Source organism: Mirounga leonina, unplaced genomic scaffold (assembly GCF_011800145.1).
Source record: "Mirounga leonina isolate KUSES-001 unplaced genomic scaffold, KU_Mleo_1.0 Mir_170, whole genome shotgun sequence".
Taxonomy (NCBI): Eukaryota; Metazoa; Chordata; class Mammalia; order Carnivora; family Phocidae; genus Mirounga; species Mirounga leonina.
Genome location: NW_023270433.1, coordinates 3532604 through 3539603, shown reverse-complemented (window position 1 = coordinate 3539603; position 7000 = coordinate 3532604).

Below are 7000 nucleotides of genomic sequence, written 5' to 3'. Positions count from 1 at the left end.
AGAGACATTTCCTGCCACCTGCGGAGGGCTCACTGCTGGTGACGGTACCAGGGACTTCAGGAACACTTCACACACCTTGACATCCATGAGTCCACAGGGAAGTTGAGGGAACCACCTGTCTGGGATCCTGCGAGTCCAAGCCTGCACTCCCACCCAGCCTTCCCAGACTTCTCTCTCCCCCTTGACCTCAAGACAGCCTTGACCTGCATGCTGAGAGCTGTGGACGGAGACGTTCAGGGCTGGGCTCCTCCTCCGCCCGCTGCAGCCCAGCCAGGGAGCTGCAGGGCTTGAACACCCTGGTCCCCCCCCCCCTCCCTGTTTTGACCCACACAGTTATAGGTAGAGGGCCTCCCGGAGGAAGGAATGTCTGCACTCCACAGGATCCCAAAGGAGGGGTAGGTTTCTGGTCTCAGAACTCAGGGGCCAGGACCATGCCCTCCCCACCGCAGCTCCCGCACACACAGGTCAGGTGGGCGCACCTGGAACATCGGGTGGTGTGCAGAGAAGGTATGGTGTGCCTTCCCTAAGGGAATGCATTCCCGATCCCAACCCATAAAGGGGGAAGAACCCGGGTGCCCTCTGGCCCCAAGGGGGACCCCGCCCCTCTCAGGCCTGGGAGCTGGGAGGCGGGAGGGGGGTTGAGGGGATGGGAGGGGGTGGGGATGGGGGTGGAGGCAGTCCTCCCGCATCCTAGCTCCTGCCGCCGTGTGGCCCTGCCCCATCCCCTCCCCAGCCGCCCGTGGGGCTGGGGCTCACCTCGTCCGCCCGCACACTCGGCAGGACCAGCAGCATGAACGCGGGCAGGGGCTGCACCCCGCCTGGGGCCGAGGACAGGAGCGCGCCGCCTGCTGTCGCCCGGCACCCGGCCTGCAGCGCCCCGCCCCGCTCGGGGCACTGCCGCCACCACCCGGGCCCGGGCCATTGTCTGCGCCGCCCTCGCCCCGCCCCTCCTCCCGCCGCACACGAGTGAGGGGCGGCTGGGCAGAGTGGGCAGAGGCGCGGCCCGGGAGCAACGGAGCCGGAGCCGCCGCTCCCAAATCCAACGTGGGTGCCCGGCCCAGGGCTGAGGATGCCACCCAAGCCTCCTCCCAAGGCCGGAGGTGGGCACGCCCCCTCCCCTTTTGACAGCCGGGGCCTGGGAGGCTCAGAGGGTGGGGTGATGGCCCAAGATCACAGAGTGAGTGAATGGTCAAGGTCAGACTAGAATCCTGGCTCCCTGAGGGCACGTTGGGAACCCCTGAGGTCACCAACAAGACTACCCATCACTGCCCTCCCCAGAGAGAACTCCTGAAGGTACCTGCGCCTCACACCCTTCCCAGCTCCAAAATCCAACCCCCGCCGCAGGGCAGTCTGGACCCCAAAGGCCCTTCTCCTCCATTCCAAGGCAAGGCAAGGGGCTCCGGGGCCTTGCTCCCTCCCGGCGGACACAACCCTGGTCTGTGTGCTCACTGCTGGGGACGGGGTCAGCGCCCACAAACAAAAGGCCCTAACAGAGCCCACATGACTGGATTCCTTCGGTCGCCACATTTTGCTCACAGCTGGAGGAACAGTAAGGCTCGGAGGGGTTTAGCGCGCATTCTAGGACACTCGGTAAGAAGCACTGCACTGGGATCCGGACACAGGTGTCCATCTCCAAAGCCAATGGCCTTAACCGTGAGGCCGCCTGCCTACCCCCAGCACCCAGATGGGAAGCAGGTGGAAGCAGGCCAGCGGAGGAGCAAGCACAGAGGCTCGTCTGGTCCTGGCCACCCCAAAGCCCCAGTAGGTGGCATGATTTACAGGGCAGCGTTCATGCACCGAATGGTGCACACACAAGTGTAGGGGAAGATGGGGCCACAGATGGGGAAACTGAAGCCAGCGACATGCCAAGGTCATCAGAACTAGTCCGTCTCAGCTGGCCCGGATCAGAACCAGAGTCCCCTATTCCAGGGGCTCTAACCCTCCCAGCCACACCTTGCCCTGCCACCCTGTCCCCAGGCCCAGGTCACTCGCAGCTGTAGGGGGCACAGTGTCCAGGGCCCCAAGCCCAGCTTCCCCTTCCCCTGGCTGGCACCCGGTCCCATCTACGGCACCCTCTGACCCTACATTTTCTGACATCGTGCCACCACCAACTGTCACTCAGGTATCCAGGAAGTAGCTTCTGTTGCTAAGGGGATGGCCTGACACAAGGTGGCTGGCTGGCAGGGTGGAGTAACAGGGAGGGAGGAGCAGACTGGGGTTTCCCTCAGGAAGGATCCAGGGCGGGGGCTGCTGGGTGGGGGGTGGATCAGACCCCACAGCTAGGGTCTACACAGAGGCCACTGGAAAGCCCCAGCCCTGAGCCTGCCTGCTGGCAAGTATTTTGGGGACCTGTAGTTGCCAAGCAACTGCTCCAGGTTACCATGGGAACTCTCCCTCCTTCTGGGGCTTGTCATTTTTAGGGGGATGCCCTCTCTTTTCCACCTCCTCACTCTGGCTCAGCTGCCCTGGGAGGAGACATCTAGATTCCCCAACCCCCACAGAGACGCACCCAGCGGTGGCCCTAAGTGAAGACTCTGAGGATCAAAACCCCAGAACTCTGAGAAAACGCAGAGCCCAGAGCCCAAGGCCTTCATTAAAACGGGGAGAGGACGAAGGGGCTCATTAACTCTGTTTATGTCTCCACTCCCGCTGTTAACCATCACCTTGGGGCCTGCCCAGCCCTGACATTGGAAGCTCATTGCAATTGCAAGGAACTTGGTGCCAGCCCCTAGGCCCGGCCCCTCCCAGGCATGTCTGCACACAGGGATGTGTCCCCACCAGCCCTGCCATCACCTAGCTGGGGAGTCTGTTCACCGTCCAGTGCCTTAGTTTTCCCTTCTGTATATAAAGATGGCAGTGGTAACTGTGTTGAGGATACAATGAGACACGGCAGCCCAAGGCCAGGCCCAGGGGAGGCGCTACGGCCTGGCTGTCCACAGCACCCCGCAGAAGTGGGGGAGGGCCTGGGAGTTAGTCTGCAGAGCACAGCCCCGAGCGGCCACCGACCCCAGGTCCCCAGCCTCCCAGCCCCATGCCTTCTCCTAGGACCTACTCTCTGTCCTATGCCCCCATTCCTGTATTTCTCTGCCATGGTCTCATCTTCTCAGATTTGAACCAAGGTGAGCTTTGCACAGAGGCCCTTGGTTAGTTTCCGTTGTGAGAATTAGCGAGTGACCCACTGTCAAGGGCTAGCGGCCTCAGCCTCGTGGGACCCGGGAGTGCCCAGGGGCCACAGTGAGAAATGGCCTCACTTCTGGGCACTTTGCTTCATTCCACTGATGTCCCTAGGAGCCTATTCTCCTGTGCGGAGCCTGGGGCCCCTGTTCCTCAGCCCCAGGTGGCCTTCTCGGGTTTGTATGAGGACAGGGCAGAACCCCAGCAGGTGAGCAGTGGGGGAGCTCAGGCAGCACTGCCCCCCCTTGGGCAGGGTCTCTGGGGACAGGGACCCCTCAGGTCTCGACAGCCCACCCATCCAGATGGCTGCCTTCCATGTTCCCCTCAGAGACAGCCGCCCTGCCGGGCAGTAACACATGACCTGCCAGGAAACCACAGAGGGTAATCCTAGCTGCCCTGGGAGGAGCCCAGGGCTCTTGAAAATGGCTGAGAAGGGCTGGCTCGGCTTGCAGGTGTAGAAGGAAACGCCAACTCCCAACCTGGGGAGGCCTGGCCCTGCTAGGTTCCCAGGCCTCCCATCCAGGGAGCCACCGAGTCACTACCATGTGGCCCCACCTTATTTGACTTCTTCTGTGGTGAGTGTCACCCCTGAAATGATGGGGCTCCTGTTGTGTTTACAGTTGGGTGTTGTCTCCTCGCAACTGGAAGGTGAGACCTTTGTCTACCCCAGTGGTGCTCGGAGCTGGGCTGGGGATGCGGCAAGGGGGTCACAGCGCCACCTGCTGTTCCTGACGGCACACTCTCAGACCGCACTCAGGCCACAACCCGGCGCAGGGGGCCTCTGCCCGAGGGGTGCCCAAGACCGCCCCAGACCCCAACTGCTCCCCCAGCCCTCGGGGCACCTGGGGACCTGGCCTTCGGGGCAAGAAGCACTCCAGTGCTCCTGTTGTGGGTTGAACTGTGTCCCCAAAAAGCTAACCCAGCACCTGTGAATAAACCTTACTTGGAAATAGTGTCTTTGCAGATGTCATCAGGTTAAGATGAGGACACACTGGAGGAGGGTGGGCCCCAATCCAATGACTGGAGTCCTTATAAAATGGGGAAAATTGGACACAGACACACAGAGGAGGCTATGTGAACACCGAAGCAGAGCTTGGAGCAACGCACCTATGAGTCAAGAAACGCTATGGGATAGGGGCACCTGGGTGGCTCAGTTGGCTAAGCGCTGCCTTCGGCTCAGGTCACGATCCCAGGGTTCTGGGATCGAGCCCCGCATCGGGCTCCCTGCTCAGCGGGAAGCCTGCTTCTCCCTCTCCCTCTGCCTGCCACTCTGCCTACTTGTGCTGTCTATCTCTCTGTCAAACAAATAAATAAAATCTTAAAAAAAAAAAAACCCAAAAAACGCTATGGGTTGCTGGCACCACCAGAAGTCGGAAGAGGTAGGAAGGATCCTCTCCTCGAGCTTCTAGACAGAGCATGGAACTGCCAACACCTGATTTTGGACTTTCGGCCTTCAGAAGTGACAGAGAATACATTTCTGTTGCTTTGAGCCACCCAATTTGTGGTACTTTGTCACAGCAGCAACAAAAACCAAATACACTCAGTCCCCCGGTACCAACCCCCACCTCGGTCACCCTGGCCAAGCGCAGCCAAGCCAGTGTTCTAGGCAGAGCCCAGGAACCTGATGGCGATTCAGGAGGTGACCTAGCGCAGTGAGGACAGGGCGCATGCGAGCACACAATAGATACAGGCCTTCATTATCATCCTCATCTTCAGCCTCCCCGAATCAAGCCTGACCACAGGATACTTCCTTCTGGAATATCTCTCTGCACCTACCCATTTCCCAGATGAATCCTGCCAGTACCACGTGAGCGGTCTTGGAGACAGAGCCTGCCCCGGTCGAGCCTGAGTGGAGGCTGCAGCCCCGGCCTCCTGGGGGACCTGGAGGCAGAGGCTCCCCCTGAGCTGAGCCGGATTCTGGTACAGGAACTGTGACACGGTGCACGGAAGGCCAGCGTGTCCCACGGTGCAGACAGCTAGTAGTACATCCTTCCAGGCTGGGGTCTGGCCCTGCCCCCTCCCTCCAGAGCCCTCTCCCCAGCTCTCTCTCAGCTCCTCTCTTGCCAAGGCTCTCTGCCTCCGGGTCTCTGCAGCTTGGTCCTTCCCTGCAGCACACTGCTAGCAGATGTGTGCAGGGCTGGCTGCTCCTGTCGTTCTGCTCCCAGCATCAGGCTCACCCTGGAGGCCCGTGAGGCCCCAGACAGGGGCCCCTGCCCGCCCTCCTTCACCCCGCCTCGCCTCCCTGCAGCCCTTGCTCTTCCCTTTCACCTGGATTTGCTCTTGTGCTTTGGTCCATCTCCTCCTCTGGGCTGGGAGCCCCTGGAGGACAGGGACCCCAGGGGACCTTCCAGCCCCACCCCCAGGCCCAGCACAGCCCCTGCTCGGGGTGAGGGCCAGGGGTCCAGTAGCTGCCTGAGTCCACGAGAGGGTCTCAGAGCCCCCTCCTGCTTCTGAGCAGCTCACACGGGGGACATGGAGGCTAATGATCAGAGGTGCCTGTTGGGGTGGAGGCAGGGGACGCCCAGCATGACCCCTGGGTGTCCCTTCCCGGCTCTGGTGGCTTCAGGGAGCATAGTGGGCACAGCCTGACCCCTGGTGGTCAGCACCAGCATGGCAGCCCCAGCAGGAAAACCAGAAAACAAAACACACACCTTTGTTTGGGTGTAGCCAAGGCAGTGGCTCTTCCTGGCCCTAGAGGGTAAAGGAGCAGGACCTGGGGGCTCTGGGACGATGTGAGGAACTTCGGAAGCCTCCCTTGTCCCCCATTTCCCTCTCCTGTCCTCGTGCTCGGTGCATTCCTATGGCCTCCTCACCCTGGCTGGAGCACTGACTCTGGAACCTCTTCCAAATGGGGCCCCTGAGGCTGCAACAAGGAGGGTCTTGGCCTTGGTCCCCAGACCAGTGGTCAGTGCTCTGCCATGTCCTGCAAACCCAGGTCCTCAGCCCCCCAAGCCCCCCAGGCTGCCCTCTGCTCAGAAGGACCTCGAGGGAGTACAAAGCATTTTCCCAGGACTGGGAGCACTTTGGGTCTGGGATGGAGATCCAAGGCCAACAGGCTCTTCTACAAGCCTGTGGGACCCTAGGGACACCCTGTCTCAACAGCCCAACTGACAGAAGAGTAAGCTGAGGCCTTTTGTGCTGTAGTCCTGTCTGGACTTGGGGGTGGGTATCTCTTCCTGCTTCCAAGTGCCCAGGGTGGTGGTGGACACTGGACCCCAGTCCCTGTCCTCTCGTGCCCTGACACCTCCCTGGGCACCTTGGGGACTCATGATCATCAGCCTGGCGTGTCTCCCCTCCCCATGTGTAAGTCCTGGGCATGCTGCAGGAGACTGGATGCCCCTGCCCCATGGCTGCCTCCAATCCCTTTCTTCTTTCCCCATTGTCACCTCTGCACTGTCCACTCCTCCTCTGACCCCATCCCATGGTCCCCATCTGTGAAGTCAATGTGTGTAGGTACCTGTGGGCGCGTGGGGATGCTCAGAGGAGACGGCCCCAGATGGGAGGGGGTGAACGGGGTCCCCCAGGATCTTAGGGGCTCTCATTCCCATTGGAAACCCCATGGGAGAGTTGAGCCCTGGCCTGGGAGGCCAGAACCTTCCCTTCTCTTCTGGACTCCGCTCACCTCACGCGCCCCGGGCCAGTCCCCGCCTCTCCTGGTCTCAGTTTCCCAGTTGTACCAGGAGGGGTTGGACGCGGAACTGCGTAAGCGCGCGCTCAGCGTGGACCGGGCGCCGTGCTCCCTCCTCGCCGGATGGGGTGTGGGCCGGAGACATGTGGTCCTCCCTCCACCCCCGCCGGCTGGGAGGGCGGCCAGGGCCGGGCCGGG